Source organism: Schistocerca serialis, chromosome 1 (assembly GCF_023864345.2).
Source record: "Schistocerca serialis cubense isolate TAMUIC-IGC-003099 chromosome 1, iqSchSeri2.2, whole genome shotgun sequence".
Classification (NCBI taxonomy): Eukaryota; Metazoa; Arthropoda; class Insecta; order Orthoptera; family Acrididae; genus Schistocerca; species Schistocerca serialis.
This window is the reverse complement of record NC_064638.1, coordinates 960,622,818-960,645,151: the sequence shown is the minus strand read 5'-3', so window position 1 is coordinate 960,645,151 and position 22,334 is coordinate 960,622,818. Positions and strand designations below refer to the sequence as shown.

General features: G+C 37.6%; 1 long non-coding RNA gene across 2 annotated transcripts in view; it reads left to right on the top strand.

Annotated features, from left to right (window-relative positions):
- The window catches only part of LOC126458621 (uncharacterized), an 82,593-nt gene that overhangs the window by 22,021 nt on the left and 38,238 nt on the right, over window positions 1-22,334 (top strand). The window contains exon 3 of one of the 2 annotated variants that reach the window (XR_007585669.1): window positions 21,135-21,303. The exons of the other annotated variant lie outside the window; for it this stretch is intronic. This is a non-coding gene — a long non-coding RNA (uncharacterized LOC126458621). The remainder of the gene's footprint in view (window positions 1-21,134; window positions 21,304-22,334) is intronic. 2 annotated transcript variants of the gene reach the window in all.

Here is a 22,334-nt window from a genome sequence, read left to right as displayed (position 1 = left end):
GGAGTGTGCGCTGATATGAAACTTCCTGGCAGATTAAAACTGTGTGCTGGACCTAGACTCGAACTCAGGACCTTTGCCTTTTGCGGGCAAGTGCTCTACCAACTGAGCTACCCAAGCACGACTCACGCCCCATCCTCACAGAAGCAATGCTGTGAGGATGGGGCGTGAATTGTGCTTGGGTAGTTTAGTTGGTAGAGCACTTACCCACAAAAGGCAAAGGTCCCGAGTTCGAGTCCCGGTCCGGCACACAGTTTTAATCTGCCAGGAAGTTTCAAAACCTGAATTCATCTGAAAAAATGACGTTTTACCATTCATACACCCAGGTTCATCGTTGAGTACACCACCACAGGCTCTCCTGTCTGTGATCCAGTGTCAAGGTTAACCACAGCCATGGTCTCCGAGCTGATAGTCCATGCTGCTGCAAATGTCGTCAAACTGGTCATGCAGATGGTTGTTGTCTTGCAAACATCCCCATCTGTTGACTCAGGTATCAAGACGTGGCTGCATGATCCATTACAGCCATGCGGATAAGATGCCTGTCATCTCGACTGCTAGTGATACGAGGCCATTTGGATCCAGCACGGCATTCCGTATTACCCTGCTGAAACCCACCGATTCAATATTCTGCTAACAATCATTGGATCTCGACCAACGTGAGCAGCAATGTCACGATATGATAAACTGCAATCGCAGTAGGCTACAATCCGACTTTTATCAAATTCGGAAATGTGATGGTACCCATTTCTCCTCCTTACACGAGGCATCACAACAATGTTTCACCAGGCAATGTCGGTCAACTGCTGTTTGTGTATGAGAAATTGGCTGGAAACTTTCCTCATGTCAGCATGTTGTATGTGTCGCCACTGGTGCAAACCTTGTGTGAATGCTCCGAAAAGCTAATCATTTGCACATCACAGCATCTTCTTCTTGTCGGTTAAATTTTGCACCTGTAGCATGTTATCTTCATGGTGTAGCAATTTTAATGGCCAGTAGAGTATATGTATACAGCAGGTTTACCTGCTACCTATTTTAATCCACAAGAATGCTAATATTTCTTATGGCAGACTAGGGGATGAATCTAAGGTACCATTTAAGTGTATGGCAGATCCTGTAGGCTGATGTTTAAAATTATGGAATTTGTCCTAACAAACAGTAAAATAACTCAAGTGACAAAGAAAACCAAATAAGAACATATAAACTTTTATTTTTATAAAATATAAAACAATCAGCTTCTTGAGCATAAACATTCAATGTCGAAGAATAATTATTGTGAGGCAATGCATTACACTGCAGACAGTTGGACATTAAAGTCATTTTATTACATAAAGCCTTATGAATTCAATATTCCATTATTTGAGTTTTTTTTTTTTTTTTTTTTTTTTTCAAGGTCACTAGTGGAGATGCCACACCAAAAATCAATTCTCAATAATGAACAAAAATTATTGTACCACAGAGGTGATAATTGTGTCAGCTGTAATGTACCACAACTGTACTTGTAGCATGAATACACTTATAGATGAAAGAATATTAAATTGTACACTTCTCTTAAGGAATACTGAGAAGGAAAGATCATTACTTTAAAATCTAGGCAATATGGTCAAGAAAGAAGAGGTACTACATCATGGTTATAAAAGGACATCAGAAGAATTTCCCTCGTGTGTGAAAGTAAAATCACTGTATAAGAGCTCGGTAAGAAAACATAAGAAACTTTACACACCTTTAATGAAATATGGGTATTTGAGAAGTGACTTAGGTATCAATTGCAATGGATTTTGTAGTATATGTCTAAATTTCCAAGGTCAGTGATACCATTTATTATTACTTATACTGACAATACAGTAAAATGAGGAGAATTCACACTTAGATTGCTACAGAATTTAATCACTGGCCCACTACTGTTGCTTTATAATAATTATCTGTCATTTTATTTGAAATGGGAGGTAGAAATAGTTCTATTTGCAGATAATGGAAACACTTTAGTGAAGTGAGGCATGAAATATCAACCAAGATAACAGGAAATGATGTTTCAGTGAATGTTATGGCCCAGTTTTTCACAAATGGGCTACCTTCATACTTTTGGAAAACACAGCTCATTGAGTTTTGTACTATCAAAAATGTCTCTCCTCCTGTTAATATAGTATGCCAGTAATAATAAATAAATATGGTAGAAAGTTTTAAAATGTTAGGTGTGTATATAGAAGAAAACTTAAACTGGGAAACCAAACAGCATATCTTCAAAATTGTTTAGACTCAGCTACTTTTGCCATTAGAATAATTGTCAAATTTGGGAATATGTATGCCAGCAAGTTAACATTTTTTATAGTTTCATTCACTCATGTTTTACAGGACAGTATTCTGGTTATAATGATGCTGTTGGTATTCCTCCAGGCCAGCTATGTTACATCACAGTCTCTCCTCACTTTCCCAACAAACCTTTGATACAGCTAATCTCATAAAATAACTCCTCCAGGGATACTATGATAACTGTTTTAAGAGAGAATATCAATCGCTACGGAACGACAAATTATAATTTATACAGACTCTCAATAAACATTATTACTTCTGATAACATTCAGCATTTCAATCTGTGTGCCATTATTTACTGCCAGTCACTTCCACACTGAAACTTAAGCAATGACTGATCATGGCACAGACACACTATAAAAGCATTCAGATAGCTACTGAGCAGTGCTGACCAATGCACTATCCAACCTTGGCTCACTCCATCCAGGCTGAGGACCCAAGGCAACTATTTCTTGCCACAACAGTAACTGGTCCCCAGCATATTGTCAGAAACAAGGATATCTTACACTGGTACCCCTGTATAGTGAAACAAGTCCTGTATCATTTGAAAGATACAGAGGTGAGTGAGTGTGCCGGGACTTAACCCAGTTCACCGCTAGTAGCGCCACATCACCATAACATTGCAGTGTGTAATGCACAAGTATTGCACCATAATTAAGAAAAAAATTAATAGTTAAAATTGCTTTTTCAAACATATACATTAATGTAATAATGTTTAAAACGTCAACTCTCAGATCGATTAGGTCAATATTTTAACTAAATACATCATTTTAAGAAAAAATAATAAAGCTAGAAAGCCAGAAATTTGTCATAATCTGCAGATGGATGTCAAAATGAACTGGTGCAAGTCACAATATGATTAAGCGAAAACTGTGGTCAGAATCCACGCTTTTAAGAAAAATTGAAGGTGCAAAATATTAGACTTAGAAATGTGAAAACTTGTATGATGCTTCAGTTCAACCTAAAAATAATAAGTATACGTACTCCATTAAGTTACCTCTAATAGTTTTCAAGTAATTTAATGAAAACTAAATTTGGAACTAAAACATCCTTATTTTTAGTAGATTAAGTATCTGTTATATTAGTGTTACAAAGTTTTGATTAAAGTACATGATAAACCTATTAAATAAAAAAGCTAGATCAAGTTTTAGGACCATGATGTTAATGACAACCAATAAAAGGTCCCTTAAAGTTATGGTTCAGAGATGACGTTCTATTGTTAGTTCCGTTCCAAAAATTCTAGAAGGCAATGTTTGTATGCAACTGAGCTACAACTTTTTCTGTGATTTCAACCAACTTACCTACATCCCTGCAAAAATTATGAAGATTCTAAATTGATTCATAACATTCTTATTAATTATTGGGTGTCCGAGAAAGCGGCCATTTAGAGACTGCTGCTGTGTGCATGGGGCGGATGACAGCAGATGTTCCCTTGGCCATCTGCTGCATCACATGCATAAGTACAGCCCAAGAGTCAAGACTAGGCTTCAGTTCACGGCCAGCCACTGTAAGATCCATGTTAGTTAAACACCGGAGTGTGAGCTGCCCCGGACGACATCAAAGGCAGGCTATTACAAAATGTTTATTTTCAGTAATAGTAGACAGTGAACTCATGAGAATTGTACACCATCCTGGATCGCTTTCATTTGGTAAAATTAACTGTCAGTGTGCTGCCCATAATATTTACAAATCCACATGGCAAGTGGTGACAGTTATTTTCCACTTTTGTGGTGAGCATTTATTTTGATTGTCAGTAGTCAGGGTGAAAGATAATTTGGTAGAAACTTACCATAGAGATCACCTATGAACTGCTCATAGTGTTGTTTTGAATAGAGAGATTTCCTGTCAGTAGGAGCATAATGCATATTACATCTTGTGCGTGTGAAACTTTACTACATATATGTATCAATTAGAACTCAAAATCTTCATTGATCATCATAGTCCAGATCCCACTAAACAATTAGAGAATAGAAAAGTTTCTTTCAGTGGGCTGGACAAGAATGATGACTTGCAGACTGGAAACTATGGTCGGTATTTTATCCATTGTTTTGAGGCTAACCACAAAAATAGTTGCCAGGCTCTCGTAAAAGATGCTGAACAATATTTACAACAATCAGATTCCCTCCAAATCAATTATTATCTATTCAACGTGCCACCCTACGTATGGTGCATCAGCCGGGAAATTGAACAGTGGAAGTGATATGTGAAAAACAATTAACTCAGTAGTCCCTAACAGGATACCATAGTGAAATAGGCAGAAACTAGTCTAGAACAGTGCTAAGATTTACTCGTGAATGTGGTAAATAATCTGTGAATATTACCCATGGTAATCTTGATTGTGATGAATGGAAGGAAGAATATGACACTAGATCACAGCTGCCACCGGTGCTGAGGTTAGAAGAAGATGGGGAATTCTCGCGGAGTTGTGTGGACCCATCAGACACCTGCAAGCTGCTGCACATGCGCACCAGTGTCCCACCCCCGTCCTGGAGCTATTGCGGTAGGCAATACCCACACCCATTCCCACCACCACAGCTGCTGCTGCTGCTGCTGCTGCTGCCTGCGTTATGTGGCGATGCGTTGCATCATAGTTGCTTGTACACCATGAAGGCACCATTCATCGAGGTCAAGCAATTAAGTTATGTCAAGGATATTAAAAGCATATGTTAGTTGCTGATAACAGACTATTAAAACTGCAAATCTACATGAAGATTAAGATGGAACCAATATCTGACCATGAATCATCAGAATCAGAAACTGAATTTAATGAGGATGGTTCTGTCAAACTAACAAATCAAAAATCAGAGTGTGATTTGTCAAAAGTAGAAACCTATTTGAATTTCAAAGATACTGCAAAGTTTGAACCATTTTCTGATAATGAAGTAATTGAAATAGAGGTCAAAAAGGAGAAGATAGAATTAATAACGTTATCAGATCATGAAACTGAGCTCAATATGTCTGAAATTCAGCCATATTAAGAAATGCTAAAAACTCCTTTAAAATCAGTGGAAATGCCAAGTGGCAATGTAGAGACTCTAAATTGGATGCAATTACAGTTCCAAATTTGAATCACATCATACAAAGCTGGAAAATAAGAGTGAATCTAGTAGTATGGAACTGGGGGAAAAGGAGCAAAAACTTAAGTAATATGGAGTCCAGTAACAAATTACTAAACAGTAAGACTGAATCCAGTAGTAAAGAGTTAAAGGATGAAATGACCTAAAAAATGAGTAGTTTAAATTATAAAATTTATGCTGTCCACCTTGATCTACAAGTCAAAGGAGGGCAACAGTTAAATAAACTGCATAGTACTTTCAAAAGTGAAATTGACAAAGTTCTCAAAGATTTCAAAGATGCAGATGAATTTTTGGAATGGAGATTGTGAGAAAGAATAGGTAACGAATCCAAACTTTGCTCTAATCGATTTGAGGAGATAAATATTAAAGTAAATGATTATCAGAAAGTTATTAAGAAAACAAAAGTAGATTGTGTGCAGCTATGTAATGATGTGGACAAAAGATATCTGACTAGATGGAAGCAGTAGACCTACAAATAGAAGAACTCAATACTAATCTTGCTAACTTAGAGAACAGAATAACCTCTGGTAGTTATAGTAATACTACTGTACAGCATGTGGCTTCAGTTGATGCCGCTTTCATTGGATATCGTAAATTATTTTGTTTTGATCCAGACAAACCAATTCATCCATTAGAGTCCTAGAATGATTTTGAGGATATTTTGCCTAGTGCATGGTCAGAACAAGAGAAAATTTCTTTTGTAAGAAGTCTTTTGTCAGGAGACAGTGGTCAGTTGATGAATGATAAGATGCCAAACTCTTTATGGATTTAAATCTTTATTTCTTAATGAGTACTGGTCACACAACAAACAAAACGATGTTTTAAGAGAGTTTTGGAGTGGTATAAAGTTTGCTCCAGGACATGAGTCAGTGGAAGAATTCTCTACAAAGTGGATTTCACGACTGTCACATCTGACACAAAAGATGAAACCGGGAATGATTATCAAGGGTCTAAAAGTTAAGCTGCCTTGGTACTGGCAGAAAAGAATTATTTCCACACTAGGGATAATGTGGATAGGTTCATTGAATATTTAGAGCAAGTAAAAAGAGTAGCTGTTGCTGAGGAGCAGATGCAAAATACTAACAGATCTTTTAACAGTCATGTAAATAACAGAAATAATGACAGTGGGAATGTGAATGTTAGAAGTGTGGAGGTCAGGAATACGAGGTCCAATTATCATAATCAAGGCCATGGTACAGGACGAGGGGGTAGACAGTCACCATGCATTCACAAGAGCTATTATGACAAAAGCAGAAATGTAAATGCTGTACAGTTGAGACAAGACAGAGAGCAAAATGCTGCCATATCAGGTGCTATATCAGATGAAGATAGCAAACCACATGTGGGAAGCTAAATCCCATCCATGAGGAAACTGCCACTCACAATGTGGTAACAGTAACAAAGCCAATAACAGACACACACCACAGTCAGCCAACACATGCAAACAGAAAACAGGAATGATGAAATAGGAACAGACAGTACCAGTCATGTGTTAAATCATTCTCTTAATATAGTTGACAGAATTTTGGATACTTTGGAAAAATGGGTCAAGGAAGAACAAGAAAACACTATAGATAATAGGGAGAAAGACATTAACAGGTTTGAGTCTGATATGGAAAAAGATGAGGTAAAATATTACGTCTTTGACAATGATGGTAATCTGAAGGCTAAAGTTGCGAGAGAGGAGTTAAAGTCAGTTTTGCAAAGTTTTAAAGTGAAGGAATTGATGAATGAAGGGGCAGCAATAATAATGAGGTCAAGGTACCTAATAGCTGTATTGACTTGCCACAAACTGAAAAAGCTGACTACAGTGTTATAAGCAGCAATGTTGCGCAGGGGCACAGTTGCTCAGGGGTAGAGAACAATTTAGCTGATGTGCAGCAAATGGAAGTAGAGGGAGTCATTGAGCGCTTTGATTTAAAATTAGTGGACACATGGGAAAATGCAGCTGAGAATGTAGAGAGTGATGAACCCTAGAATTTAAGTGTGAATGTACTTGCAATTGAACAATACTACTTTAGCTGGAAACAGGTTGAAAGTGATTTATTAGAAGATGTCTGGGAGGAACCTTTTCAGAGTAAAATAACTCACCCTATTATAAAAACTGACATCTCAGGAGTAACACAGTGTTGTATTCTTGATAGTGGTAGTGAAGTAAGTGCCTTGTTTGAAGCAGTCTTTGATGCTGTTACTAATGAGAATGAATTAGCTGACTTGAAAGAAAGTGGTTTAAGAATAGTAGGTGCTGCTGGAAAATTTTCTATACCAGTACAGCATGAGGATTTGATACCAGTTGATGTAGATACAGTAACAATAGATCAGATTGTGTGTAAACAAAGAGGCAAAGCATGGGAACTGCCTATTGCCATAGTGAGGAATAACAGGTATTTGCACCAAGATATTGAATTCAGTAATAAGATGCAAGATGCTAATGCAGAAGAGAATTATATACTAAAGGAAATAGATATTAGGATGCAGCCAACAAATCAAATATTGAACAGCAAAAGAAGGCATGACACAAAAGTTTTCCCTACTAGTTTTAGCGTTGATAAACTAGTAGCAGTTGAAAAGAAAGAAATATCTAAAACCAAGAATCTTACACAAGGTCATCAAGGATCATTCAGGATGATAAAAAGGTGATTTAAAAATAAAAATAACTAGTTACTTAAGTAGTCTGCCACTCTTTGGCAGACACACAGTTTGGAGTACCATGCAGTCCCAGCCGGATGAAACTATATTTCCCTTTCAAGTTTCATTCCCTTCTTCTCTCTTATCATAGTAAGTAAGGAACATATGGCTTCATGTCATATATATTTTATTAAGTTGTAATGTCTTCCTAGTAAATAAGAATGATTTCCTAACTGACTACACACAACTGATGACTTAAAAAAGAATGTGACAGGTAGTTTGCAGGAGTAAATTCTAAAGGTTAAAACAACAATGGGGAACTTTTGTGCACCAATAATAGGAAAAGCATGCCTAAAACAAATAAATAATAAATAAGATCTGTAAAAAGAGCTAGCAAATATGAAAATAGAGAAACACTTTGCATTAAGGGAAGTTATTGAAGCAGAAACTTCCTAAAATCTGATTCAATAGGTTCTGCATAAAGTAACATTTTTCAGTTGGAAATAAGGTTGTCTGAGGGTAAAAAAGGGTAAGAATGTAGTGCCTCTTGAGGAAAGCTGAAGCATTTTAATATTAATTAAAAGAGATGTGTGGAAGTGGTGTGAGGATCACATCAAATGTAAAAGTAAATAATGAGGTCAGTAGGCTGACAAAGAGAAAAGGGAGAAAGAAGTGCTGAAATATATGTATTAACATAAACGGGGAGAAACAGGAGAAATGAAGTCAGTAGGCTGACATATATAGTTAAATGGTAATATCTCAGTTCTTAGAGCTATTGACAGAAAATAGAATATAAAATGTGCTTTTACCTCTTAGATGTAAGCTGAGAACAGAAGCTTAGGCTATGTATCCATTTCTCAGATGACATGGAGGCTTCATGAAAGGCAGCTTACTAGCTGTAGTGGAAAAGGAAGCAAGGAAGACATGATCTTCAGTGAATCATCCCCTGTCCTTTCTGTAATAAAAATTTTGCTGGATAAGTGAATTCCCACCCCTACTTCTACTGAATTAGTAGAAGTGTTGTACGGATGCTCACATTGGTGCCTACAATGGTGATGCAATATGTGCGTACTGAAAAGTAAAAGAATTTGTGTGTTTCTTTTTCACATAAAGACTGAAAAATTTATGTAAGAAAAACAATATTATAATTTTGTAATCATCAAATTTTTTTTCATGTTTCTATGTAATTTATTACAGGATTTCTAAAAGTTGGTTATGTCATGTTTTTCTATGTGTACATATACATGGTTATTTTGTATGTGTAGTATTAAGGAATTTTCTAAAAGTCAATTTCATTTAAAAAAGGTCAGTTAGAATAACATCCCTTGTTTCTAATATTTACTTTTGTTCAAAATATTTTTTTCATTAAACTAAATAGAAGGTATTGCTTGAAAGATACAGAGGTGAGCGAATGTGCTGGGACTACCCAAGTACACTGCTGGTAGCACCACATCACCATAATGCATAAATGTGTAGCACACAAGTATTGCACCATAATTAAGAATAAAATTAAAAACTAAAATTGCTTTTTCAAACATATACTTTAATGTCATAATGTTTAAAATCTGAAGTCTCAGATTGATTAGGTCAATATTTTACCTAAATACATCATTTTAAGAAAAAGATAAGTGGCATTAAATAATAAGGCTAGAAAGCCAGAAATTAGTAGTAATGTGCAGATGGATGTGAAAATGAACTGGTGCAAGTCTCAACATGATTAACCAAAAATTGTGGTCAGAATCCACATGTTTAAGAAAAATTTAAGGCGCTAAATATTAGACACAGAAATGTGAAAATTTTTATGACACTTTAGTTCAACCTAAAAATAACATTTAAATAGGCCCCATTAAGCTACCTTTAATAGTTTCTTAGTAATGTAATGAAAACCAAATTTGGAACTAACACGTCCTCATTTGTAGTAGATTAAGTATTAGTTATATTAATGTTACAAAGTTTTGGTTATAGCACATGATAAAACCTATTAAGTAATAGAACTGGAACAAGCTTTAGGACCATGATGTTAATGACAACCAATACAAGGTCTCTTAAAGATATAGTTCGGAGGTGACGATCTACTGTCAGTTCCGTTCTAGAAATTGTAGTAGGCAGAAATTATATGCAACTGAGCTACAACTTTTTCTGTGATTTCAACCAACCTACCTATATTCCTGCAAATTTATGAAGGATCTTAATTGATTGATAACATTCTTATTAAATATTGAGTGTCCGAGAAAGTGGCCGTTTAGAGACTGCTGCCGTGTGCATGGGACGGATGACACCACATGTTCCGATGGCCGTCTACTGCATCACATGAATAAATACAGCCCAAGAGACAAGACTAGACTTCTCTTCACACCCCGCCACTGTAAGATCCACATCAGTTAAATGATGGAGTGTGAGCTGCCTCGGACGACATCAGAGACTGGCTATTACAAAACTCTTATTTTAAATAAAAGTAGACAGTGTTCTCATGTGGACTGTACACCATCCTGGATCACTTTCATTCAGCAAAATTAACTATTGGTGTGCTACCCATAATATTTACAAATCAGCATGGCAAGTGGTGACAATTATTTTCCACTTTTGTGGTGAGCATTTATTTGGATTATCAGTAGTCAGGGTGAAAGACAATTTGGTAGAAACTTACCATAGAGATTGCCTATAAACTGCTCATGCTGCTGTTTAGAATAGAAAGATTTCCTGTCAGTATGAAAATAATGAATATTACACTTTGTGCATGTGAAACTTTACTAAATATATATACCAATTCAAAATCTACATTGATAATCTTAGTCCTGATCCCACTGAGCAATTAGAGAATAGAAAAGTTTCTTTCAGTGGGCTGGACAAGAATGAGGGCTTGCAGACTGGAAACTATGGTCAGTATTTTATCCATTGCTCTCAGGCTGACCACAAAAATAGTTGCCAGGGTCTCATAAAAGATGGTGAACAATATTTACAACAACAAATTCCCTCCAAACCAATTATTATCCATTCAAACCACCACCCCACACACTGCTACAATATGCTCAGGGGAGAACTTCATTGATAATTGTATATATATCTAAATTATTAGTATACAGCAAATACTTCACCATGTGAGGACACTGTACCCTCATATGTTGTAATACCTCATGTATTCAATCCCCAACAATTACTTAGAACTGTTTGTGGAACTCACAAACATACATTTTGCAGGCCTCATTAGTGACCTGATTTTCAGCCCTCCTGCACAACCCATGTATGCTGCTGCAAAGTCAGTTATCACTGAATTCCTATTGTGTCCCCTCATGGAACCAATTCATCATATAATCCATGAAGAGCAACTCAGTGACAGATTGTCTTCACAGTTGTAGTGACACCTCCAGGCACAGGTCAAATGTGAGGTAATGCCAGACATTGCTCTTTGCTTTCTAAGTTACCACATGATCCACAACTTCAGCTGCTCTCAAACTCCCCAAACCCCTTAGAGACTAAACTCCAGATGGGGGATCAGACACTTGGAATCAGAAGTCATTGGCAGCTACTTCCAACCAGAAGCCCTTCGGCATATGAGAAAGGTGTTAGCAGTATATCCATTCCCCTCCATCTCCAATGCACTTGCCTGGCAGAGGCCACATGAGAGATTAAGAGATCACCTGACACAGAAGAACGCCCTGCCACCACCTGGTGGCTGGTCACTAACACTACCTCCACTAGTTCCCCCTCCACTGTTTCCTTTTGTCAGCCACTTACTTGACTGCATGTTAAATTTCTTCAATGCACAACAGGTGGTGCAGGTGACAGATGTCAACTCCCTACCCCATCTATCTGCTCTGTTGGTATCACACCAGCGGCATGAGAAGAAACTTCTTCCTCCCGGTGCCTGTCACCCAAACTCTTCACTGGAGCCAGTTTAGGCACTATGGCTCACAATGACATACAGGGCACTGTTACATGCAACAGTGGAAGGTTTTACATCTTAAATTATGCTGAGAACCTTTATTTCCTCCTAGACATGAGGACTGATCCAGTGTCATCCTCTCCTCACGTGCACCCAAGCATACTCTCCAAGTGAAACTCTTCCTTCGTTCCAGCAACAGTTTTCACAATTCTGTCTAAAGCATGGTTGAGTTTGGTTCCAACTAATGCCACATTTGCAGTTTCCCTGGACTGATGTGGACAGCCCTGTCCTCAGGATTGAATATCTCAAGAAGTTTGGCCTCTCTCCAAGCTTATGTATAGTGTTATTGCAACACCAACTGATGGGTATGCATATCCCAGGTTCCTTTGGCTCTTTGATACCCTCTTCTTTGGCAAAAAGTGATCAACTACTAGTTACTTTCTCTGAGTACTCCTTGTTGATCGCTCATCACACCAACTCCTCAGTCGAGCTTATTACCCAAGATTGACACCCTAAGGACACACAATTCTAAACTTCAACAGCTGATAAATGATGTGTTGGACAAAGTGGCATGTGCTCACCACACTGTCATCAGCCTTATTGGTTTGTGGCCAACTCACATTTCAGACATTTAGGCTCGTCCCCACTGACGTTTCTGCATGTGCAAGCTAAGCTACTGAGTGATGTCAATGAAGACAACATCGTGGCCACCATCAACGGATGCAGTAGTGTCACCATTATTGGACCATGTGCAAATACATATAAAAAAATTAAACAAATTATTATTATTAATCAAATTAATTACAATATTATCAAATTTGATTTTTATAAATTTTGAATTGTCTTTCAGTCTTAATTTACAAATCTTGTACATTGTAAGTCAGTTGTAGCATGAACTTACATCGATTTTTGCGTTCTCTATGCCACTGGATTTACGCAATTTAGTTTTATGCTTCTTCTTCCACCATAAGTACTTCTCATTTTTGACCGTGAATACAATACTGATTTTTATTGGGCTTCCTCTTCAGATGCAGACAGTTACAGTGACATGACATTAGCATAATGCATGGAAGAAAATAAAAACTTTTGTGGTATATACTAATAAGAATCCTCACACTCCAAATTTTCATAAAAATTTTTGTTCAGATATCACAAATTCTACTACACACTTCTCACAAAAAATACATCTTCTCCATAGAAGGACTAAAGACAGGGTCTATTAAATAATTGACAAAAAAATTGTATGAAGTTTCTACCATTTGTCTACCGGCGTAGCAAAATACATCTTTTCCAACACTTAAAGTGGTCATGTTGCTCCAGTTTGCATTTTGAAGCTGTGTTTTTATACTTCCTTCAAGTCAAGTGTTTGTCTTTGCTGATGAAACAAGAAAATTACTTAAGTCTATACATATTTCATACAAATATACACATAATACTTTTTTTTTACTTATAAAACTATGACATTACTTACCTTTCTCTTTGTGTCATATAAAATATGTTTGAAAATCTGATTTACCCCCAAATCTTGAAAGGGCTATAGTACGGGGCTCAATTATGACCGATTCCAGTTTTCCTGCAGTGTAGTCTAATCTACTTCTGTGCACGGAACAGCTTCTGTCAGCTGTATTGTGTGATTGTTCTACATATACATCTACATCCATACTCCGCAAGCCACCTGACGGTGTGTGGCGGAGGGTACCCAGAGTACCTCTATCGGTTCTCCCTTCTATTCCAGTCTCGTATTGTTCATGGAAAGAAGGATTGTCAGTATGCTTCTGTGTGGCCTCTAATCTCTCTGATTTTATCCTCGTGGTCTCTTTGCGAGATATACTTAGGAGGGAGCAATATACTGCTTGACTCTTCGGTGAAGGTATGTTCTCGAAACTTTAACAAAAGCCCGTACCGAGCTACTGAGCGTCTCTCCTGCAGAGTTTCTCGAATTTATATCATTACCAGCTCATGACATACACTACTGGCCATTAAAATTGCTACACCGTGAAGATGATGTGCTACATATGCAAAATTTAACCGACAGGAAGAAGATGCTGTGATATGCAAATGATTAGCCTTTCAGAGCATTCACACAAGGTTGGCACTGATGGCGACACCTACAACGTGCTGACATGAGGAAAGTTTCCAACCAATTTGTCATACACAAACAGCAGTTGCCCTGTGCTGCCTGGTGAAACATTGTTGTGATGCCTTGTGTAAGGTGGAGAAATGAGTACCATCATGTTTACGACTTTGATAAAAGTCGGATTGTAGCCTATCACGATTGCGGTTTATCGTATCGCGACATTGCTGCTCGTGTTGGTCGAGATCCAATGACTGTTAGCAGAATATGGAATCGCTGGGTTCAGGAGGGTAATACGGAACACCATGCTGGCTCCCAATGGCCTCATATCCCTAGCAGTAGAGATGACAGGCATCTTATCTGCATGACTGTAACGGATCGTGCAGCCATATCCCGATCCCTGAGTCAACGGATGGGGACGTTTGCAAGACAACAGCAATCTGCATGAACAGTTCGATGACATTTGCAGCAGCATGGACTATCAGCTCAGAGACCATGGCTGCGTTTACCCTTGACGCTGCATCACAGACAGGAGTGCCTGCGATGGTGTACCCAACGACGAACCTGGGTGCACGAATGGCAAAACGTCATTTTTGTGGATGAATCTAGGTTCTGTTTACAGCATCATGATGGTCGCATCCTTGTTTGGTGACATTGCAGTGAATGAACATTGGAAGCATGTATTCATCATCGACACACTGGCATATCACCCGGCATGATGGTACGGGGTGCCACTGGTTACGTGTCTCGGTCACCTCTTGTTCGCATTGAGGGCACTTTGAACAGTGGACGTTACATTTCAGATGTGTTATGACCCGTGGCTCTACCCTTCATTCGATCCCTGTGAAACCCTACATTTCAGCAGGATAATGCATAACCGTATGTTGCAGGTCATGTACGGGTATTTCCGGATACAGAAAATGTATGACTGCTGCCTTGCCCAGCACATTCTTCAGATCTCTCCCCAATTGAAAATGTCTGGTCAATGGTGGCCGAGCAACTGGCTTGTGACAATATGCCATTAATTACTCTTGATGAACTGTTGTATCGTGTTGAAGCTGCATGGGCAGCTGTACCTGTACACGCCACCCAAGCTCTGTGCGACTCAATGCCCAGGCGTATCAAGGCAGTTATTACGGCCAGAGGTGGTTGTTCTGGGTACTGATTTCTCAAGATCTATGCACCCAAATTGCGTGAAAATGTAATCACATGTCAGTTCTAGTATAATATATTTGTCCAATGAATACCCGTTGATAATCTGCATTTCTTCTTGGTGTAGCAATTTTAATGTCCAGTAGTGTATTTTCTCATGTGTTCACATGGCTGTTGCAAAATGTAACTGTATTGTGATTTTGTTGTGCAAAGGTTTTCTGTGGTATGGTGTGTTGCATGTTATTGTTGTTGCCGTGTGCTGGCGACTGGTGCGGCTGACTTTTTTATTTACACGGGGTGCATAATTTTGAGATGAGAGATAGAAATTTAGCTTGTGGATGGTAATCGTTTCTGTTATATGGAAAGTTTCATTTAAATCTTTTTTCTTGCCATTTCCATTCCTGTATCCATTAGCATGGTTAATGTATACTTGCAGTTCCGCATACCAACATTGCTGTATGTTCCCGTCTACCTTTTTGTACTGACTATTCAAGTTACATTGTTGTGGTTTTTGGCTGTCTGATGCTCTATTTGTTATTACTCTCTCTTCATACATTAGGATAGAAAATATTCTGTGTTGTGCTCAGATGTAGTAACTAATTTTCAACAAAAGTGTGATGACAAACGACTTTTTACAATTTTTAAAACATCAACATGAGACATAGGATTCATCCAATAACATGTTTTATTGAGATACTTCTCAAAATACCCTTGCTAGCTACCATATTTGCTATTAAAGGGAGCGGGGTTGAAAACCTCTTGCCTACGTCTCTCCTGTACAGCTTCTGGCTAGTATTTTTCAAGAAATGCCCATTCAAATTGTAAATATGTGGCTCAATGCTCGGCTACCTCAGTTGCCCACAAAAGTATATTGCCTTGCATGTACCCAACAACAAACCTGATCTTTTGAGCTTCTGTCCAATTTCTAGGAAACACATGTCAAAAAGCACTAATAAATACAACAGGGTTCATCCTCTTACCTTCACTCGTAAACGTTGGGAATTGACAGTGTCTTAAGGGGGGTAGGACATCAAACGGGTCAACTTTGAGAAGAAGAGGCACCACAGGACATTTTAATTTGCACTGTCTATACTTTTACAAATAAATTCATAAAACTTTGTCAGTATGACCAGGAAGGATTCAGGATTCACACTCATAGCAGTGGAAGTTCAAAAACACAAAAAAATAATATTTTTTAAATGTGAAATGTCATAATTTTTTACATTTGGTATTGGCTGCATTTGTTTCTGTAGGTACACTTTTCTTCATAAGTAAGAGAGATTCTTTGATGAATTTTGCACAGCTTACAAACCATACTTACAGGTGTATGAAACTCCATAATTTATTTAATCTATGGAAAAATGAATGGGGCTGTTATGTTTTAAACTTTGTGTTTTGAGAAAACTCGAATTTTGTATTTAATTATCTAAATTTTTATCACAGTTTTTAACAGATTTGGGAAATTCTAGAGTTTCATACACCTGTAAGTATGGTTTGTATGCTGTGCAAAATTCATCAAAGACTCTCTCTTACTTATGAAGAAAAGTATACCTACAGCAACAAATGCAGCCAATACCAAGTGAAAAAATGATGAAATTGCACATGTAAAAAAAATTGTTTTGTTATGCTTTTGAACTTCCTCTGCTATGACTGTGAATCCTGAATCCTTTCTGGTCATGATAACAAAGTTTTATGAATTTTTTTGTAAAAGTATAGACAGTGTAAATTTAAAAGTCCTGTGGTTCCTCTCCTGCCCCCCTAATAGATCTTCCTCAGCAAATATAGTGGATGAGCTGTCTGCATTTTGTGGTGTGTTTACACAGCTGTCATAATTATTTACATTTCTCAAAGGTCCTGGTTCTGGTGTTATGATATGTAAACTTGTATTCTGCAGTCTGTCATTACTGCTGGCATTGTTTGTAGGGTTTGCAATGATCTGTGTGCTTGCATTACTTTGGTTTGTTGTGGTTGCTACTTTGTTTATGTGAACAGATTGTGTCTCTGTAACACTTTCACCTATGTAGTTGCTTATCCTGTGCTCTGTAGCTTGCAAATTGGTGTTTACTTTGTTGATAATGTCATTTTCCTATTGCTGAATAACTTTTTCAACTACATCAGTGATTAATCTACATTCCTTCACTACTTTTTCTGCTGCAGTACTGGTTTTGTCCAAAGCACATGCTTCAGCTTGTGAAATTACATCAGATAAATTTTCACTAATTTTGTCTCTTTCATTTTTGCACAGACTGATTTGATTTCAAGTGATGCTACTTTTAAAGTGAGTTCATCAATAGCTATTGGTATATTTTCATAATTCTTATGCAGTTTGTTTACTATGGCAGAGATGTTCTTTACTGTGGAAGTTAATTGTGTTTCTGTAGCTTCCAGGTTTGCGTGTGAGTCTTTACTCACTTTTAGTTGCTGCTTTACTGTATCATTCTGCTCATTAAGAGTGTCTAATTTCTGTTTTATTTCTGTAATGTCATTGTTTACTTCAAAAAGTACATCTTACTTTAGCTGTTTGACCATGTCTTTTAATTTTACATTCATTTCTTCATGAAAATTCTTTGTCAAATCACTGATCTGTTGTGTGACTGTATCCTGAAACTCTTTTAAAACTTCTGCTCTTGTTTTATGTTGTTTATTTCTTGTGTGGCTACGGTAAGTTTTTGATACAAACTGTTAAATTTTGTATTTATGTCCGTACACAAACTGGTGTTTGTATTTTTTATGTCTGCATGCAAATTGGTGTTCATACAATTGAGTTTCTGAAGTATTATGGCTAGTGTGTGATTTTGGTTGTTATCTAATGTACTTTGGTTGTTAACAACTGTACTCTGTAAATTGACATTAAGATTTTGTATGATGGGTGACGGTAAAGTGGTGTCAAAAATCATGTTATCTTCGCTTCCCATGTTTCCCTGTGCCAGCAGAATGTTGCTCATGGATATACATGATGTTGTTTCATCTATTGTCATCAGTGTAACACCAAAGTTAGAACTCTGTGAAAGCTTACTAGCACTTGTTACTTTAGTTATTTTCATGTCTGAACTCAGTGGTGCCGACTTAGTGGGGGGGGGGGGGGGGAGAAGGGGGGGAGGGGGGGGGGGAGCAAGGTACTTTGTTCTCCCCCCCTAGAGTTAAAAGCAGGCAGGGGCCTCCCCCCTCCCCCCCCCCCCCCCCCCCCCCAGTATTCATACATGCATTTCTCACTGCAATCTACGCCTTCCTCAACCTTTACTGGGAAGAGCTATTGCGTATTCCTTTCTGCTACTCCTCCAACCTCTGCATATGACGAACTGTCATGACAGGGTTTGTCCCCTGCATCTGTACTATTCACACACTTTTACTGTAGGGAGCTATGTGGGGAATGAAAGCTGACCATGAGCTTGCAGTACTTTGGCTGCTAAGACGAACTCCACTTCCTCCCACAGAAGCCTGCTGGCAGCTTGTAAAAGAAACTAATGGGAAATAGTGACACTGAATTTGATGTCAATCGTTAGAAGGACTAGGTAACATTAAAGACTCTTCTTTCATTTTTTGTAAATTCTATTGACAATCACTAGGCACAACACCACTGAACATGTCAAGCGCCCCTCTCCCTCCCCCCCTCCCCCCCCCCCCCCCCCAGCTTTTTCGACATAGTCAACTTTTCCCACAATAAATTTCATACATGATGCCTTATTTTCACATATCACACACATTCATCTCTTTGTTGTGAATATGTCTTTAAGATCAAAGCACATTTTAAGCCGTTTTTGTTGGAGGAAACGTTTCTTTTATAAATCAGAGCACACTGTTTCTGTAACATAGATAACTTTCAGTTAGACCCTTGACTTTATGAATAATTTGTATTTCCAATTTATTCTCACATTCCTTCATTTACACAAGATGGATTTGCCACCCTAAGCAATGGCCTCTTAACCCCCCCCCCCCCCCCCCCCACTGCCCTCCCTAGAGCCGGCCCTGACAATAATCAACACTATTGTTACATGACTACTTCTTGTTAGGCGCACAGTACTGTTATGCAGGTCGCAGCTAATGTTGGCAGCGAACGTAAATATTCTGGAGCGGGGCATCACCAGTGGTCAGTTAGTCTTATTGTGACTTGCTTCAGTTGTTAATCTTTTGTCCCTTACTGTCCAGTTTAAAATGGACAAGTTTATAATTAGGAAGAAATGTGAGAATGTGGCAAGTGTTAGCGATGGTGAAGCTAGACCCTGTGTTAGTGGTGCTGTGTGTTATTTTTTGCAAAATTTGCAGACGAATGTTTGAAGAAAGTCGTTTTCAATTTTCTCACAAAATGGAAGAAACTTTCATGGAAACTGGTTTTTCGAACTGGAAGAAAGGGGTAGAAAAGTTGAAAGTGCATGAAGCATTGGGCTGCCACAGAGAAGCTGTACTGAAATTCAAATCCTTAAAATCGAATGTCAATATATTTAGCCGGGTTTCCAAAGAAAAACTGACGCAAATTAAACAAAACCGAGCTTGTTTACTAAAAATCATATCTTCCCTCCATTATTTAGCAGTCCAGGGGCTTGCAATACGTGGACATACTGATGAAACAAGTAACTTTGACAATTTATTACGCCTTTGTGTGAAGATAACCAGCTACTTTTAATATGGCTACATCACAAAACTTACAAATGGACATCCCATGATGTTCGAAACAAAATTTTGGCCATTTTAAGTAATACACTTCTTAGAACATTATTGGAGGATATCAAGAGTACAGAGTATTTTGCAATAATAGGAGACAAAACAACAGACATAGCCACCAAAGAGCAATTTAGTATCTGTATAAGATTTGTTGATGCTTCGCTAGAGACAGAAGAATACTTTTTAGGGCTATACTCAATACAAAGTACCACAGCTAAGGCTCTGTTTCATATTATTATCGACATTTTAAGAAGATTTGATTTGCCTACATCTAATTGTAGGGGCCAATGCTTTGACGGTTCAGCTAATATGGCTGGATTATATAATGGTGTCCGGGCAAAGTTAATAGAAATGGAGAAGAGAGCTATGTTTGTGCACTGCCTTGCACACTATTTAAATCTAACACTACAAGACACTGTGAAAGCAGTTCCAGAATGTCAAAATGCATTGAATGTTATGAAGGACTTAATACATTTTGTGAGAGATTCGCCTAAAAGATTAGATCTTTTTGCTCACCTGAAGGCAGATGCCTCAACAAATTTGAAACCACTCTGTCTTACAAGGTGGGCCATAAGATACTTGGCAACGTATTCAGTTTTGTCCAGTTATACAGAACTTCAGGATTTTTTTCAATGCAGACACTGGTGTCAAAGCAAACAGCTTTTTGATTAATATTCAGACATATGATTTCTTTTTCATGTTATCACTTTTGGTAAAACTGTTAGGTCACATTGATACCATAAACATAGTACTTCAGAGGAAATCCCTACACTTAGATGAGGCCAATAAGATGATTTCCACTCTTGTAACTTCTATTAAATTTATGAGAAACAGTTTTGAATCATTCTGGGGTGAAGTAACTTCAAAATGTCAAGATATGGATGTTGATTCCCCAAAATTACCCTGTAGAAGAAAAGTCCCTAAGAAATACGATGACTGCATCAATTCATCTGTAGAAACATTCACTGAAGTATGTGACAAATATAGAGGATTGTATTATGAAACAATGGATACATCCATCAGCTTCTTGGAATCACAGTTCAAAACTCAATCATTCATGTTTGTAAATCAAATTGAACAATTTATTATTGGTGATATCAAACATTCATTCGATATTTTATCTTTCTACAAATCAGATACAGACAAAGAATGCATGCTTCTCCACTGAAACATGTTTCATGAGATTATCCAAAGGAGTGATTCTGTGAATATTAGTTCATTCGATGATGTAGTGAAGTACCTAAAACAAGAAAACCATCTGTTTGACCTACTGCCTGAACTAGTGAAATTCATACGTGTACTGCTGACAATTCCGGTAATGTCCTGCACCACTGAGAGATCATTTTCTTGTCTGCAGAGGGTGAAAACATATCTTCGTTCTATAATGAGGCAGGATCATCTTAATGCCATCGCCCTTCTCAATGCCCATGGAGATGAATTGATGAAACTCAACCTTGATGCCATATGTGATGAGTTCATACGCAGGAATGATCTGAGGAGGAGTACACTTGCCATCAAAAATTAAGGTTTGTTTCTTCAACTTTATTTATGTATTTGTTTTGTACCACTGACCTATACTCTGAAATGACATTGTGGTAGACATTTCAGCGAGTCAAGGGGTAGGGGCTAGTCACCAGCCAATCATAGTTTGCATGATTTCCAGCTGTTTGCATTTTTCATTATCCTCACAATCTTTTTTTGTTTCTTGAAAGTTGTTATGCTGTGAGTGGAATTTCCTAAGAAAATGATGTCATAACTCAAAAGGGAAAGTATGCATCCATAATACACTTCTCTCCTTCAGCACTTGTGTTGTTATATATCATTCTCATTGCATAGGTCATTATAGATAGCTTAGAATTTAAGAATGTGATGCATAATTCCATTTCAAATTGTCTTGTAAGTAAACAAAGCAATTTTGTTTCAGTGACACTTAATTTTGTGGTTTGCCAAAGAAATATTTGGTTTTAATGGATTTTTAATTTTGGTGTGTGTGGAATTGTATAGTGGCAGTTTTTTTTCTTTCTTCTTAAGGGTTAATCAGTAGCTTATTCCTCACGAACCACTCTGAAATCCTTTCATTTGTGACTTCAGCATACAGAATAAGAGCCTTTCTATTTCCACCTTCAATCAATACACTGGTGTCATCTGCAAATAGGACTGGGTTGGAGTGTCGAACATGTAGATGGAAATGCAAAGTTATCTGTCAAATGTAGTACCTAAAAAAATGACTCTTGCCCCCCAAAAAACATTTTCAAGTCAGCACTTGTGTCTGAGCTACTTAATACTTCTGAGTATGGAAGACATGGCACTGGTACTTCAGATGTTCTGTCTTGCAATTGTACACCGTCTTGTCTCATTGCATTTTCGCCATTATCAACAATTATGGAAAGTGATTTTTGTGCCATTTTGATTGAATATTAAAATTAAAATTTTGGAAAATATAAAATTGAAATATGTTATTTTTGGAAATTTAAACATATGATTTACGAGTAGTCAAGCATTAATTGACTACTTTCATAACACATGAAATGTTGTGACACAAAAACTACAAACTTTT